Genomic DNA, 1,453 nt, shown 5'->3' with positions numbered 1-1,453 from the left:
GTGTGTGTGTGTGTGTGTGTGTGTGTGTGTGTGTGTGTGTGCGTGTGTGTGTGAGTGTAGGTGTGTGTAGGTGTGTGTAGGTGTGGTCTGCAAGGCTTTAAGTGACTTAATTGTTGTACTATAATATTACTTCTGAGGTGAAACTTCCCGCTCTGGGTGTACAACACATTTTTACTCTACATCATGCTGTGTCACCATGTACTGTATAATATCCAACATTGTATTGTGTTGGTTTTCATTTACATTCCTGACATAGCGCCTATTTCTGAATTTAGGACACATGTATTTATCGAAATATATGATAATATGATGATTAATTCTTATAGTTTTGATTTCTATTTTCACACATGCATTGCAACCCTGAACATATCAAGACGTTACCCGGAGGAGCTGTATGTGAGAATGCAAATGAGTAAAGGACATTAAATGGACTTTACACTGCTAGCTCCCGTGTATAACGTCTGTGAAATGTCTGATAGAGCCCATGTGTGAATTGTCCGGGGTATTAACAGTGAGCAAGTGGGCCTGTTCATGACATATCTATCATGCGGCTGGTGCGAAAGTGGAAGAATGCAAAAATCCAAGCAAATTAAAATGTCTAACTGGAGAGATGACGAGATTTGGGAACTGTTGTCTGTATGGGCCAACGCAGAAATTCTCAGACAAATTAAAGGAACAGCAAGAGACTCGGTTATTTATGACAAAATCTTGAACCCCCGCGGTGTAATCTAATTTTATTTTATTTCAGGTTTATTTATTAGGGACAACGCACACTAATAATACATAGCAGTAAAATGTGCCTTGAGGCTATTTTACATCCGCTGTCCCTGGACTGGTGGTAAGAGGTCACCCTAGCTTTGCACCTTCCGCATCATGTCCTGCCTCCTGCGCGCCCCACCCAGCGCCACCCTTCTAAACCAAACGGAGTATTTCCAGTAGGTAAGAACGTGTCTGACAATATCCTGTTGTGTCCTACATGTGAGAAATAACAGGTCTGCAGAATAAAGTTGTGTACCAAGAATAAAGTCTTGGTTTATTACCCCCCCACTCTCTCTCTCTCTCTCTTTCTGTTTGTGTGTCAGCCAGTGTCTTTCTCTCCCTAATCACTCCCTCTTTTCTTTTCCCTGAACTCACAATTTGACAACTTCACAGGCTACTTCTTATCAGAAACAATATTACCATAGCGGAAAACTCGACATGAGCAAACAAAGAATAATCTAGGCATCAAAATCGGACTGAGATGGTTAATTATTTGGTCTGAAAACATAATGAATGAAAACAAAAGTACGCCCCCCTCCTCCCCTCCCGTCTATCTGCAAGGAATGTGGCAGCTATACTGTTTAAAGTCCAGCAAGCTTGGAGAGGGAGGGGGGTGGGGGGGCACAAGGAATTTGGGTGGAGTAACTGTGTGTGTGTGTGTGTGTGTGTGTGTGTGTGTGTGTGTGTGTGTGTG

At 42.5% G+C, this 1,453-nt stretch overlaps 1 protein-coding gene across 3 annotated transcripts in view; it reads right to left on the bottom strand.

Annotated features, from left to right (window-relative positions):
* Positions 1-1,453, bottom strand: part of klf8 (Kruppel like factor 8) — a 68,719-nt gene that overhangs the window by 10,430 nt on the left and 56,836 nt on the right. The gene's annotated exons all lie outside the window — the stretch shown is intronic.

Source organism: Etheostoma spectabile, chromosome 13 (assembly GCF_008692095.1).
Source record: "Etheostoma spectabile isolate EspeVRDwgs_2016 chromosome 13, UIUC_Espe_1.0, whole genome shotgun sequence".
Lineage (NCBI taxonomy): Eukaryota > Metazoa > Chordata > Actinopteri > Perciformes > Percidae > Etheostoma > Etheostoma spectabile.
Note: the sequence above shows the minus strand (reverse complement) of the source record. Positions and strands in the feature narration are given on the sequence as shown.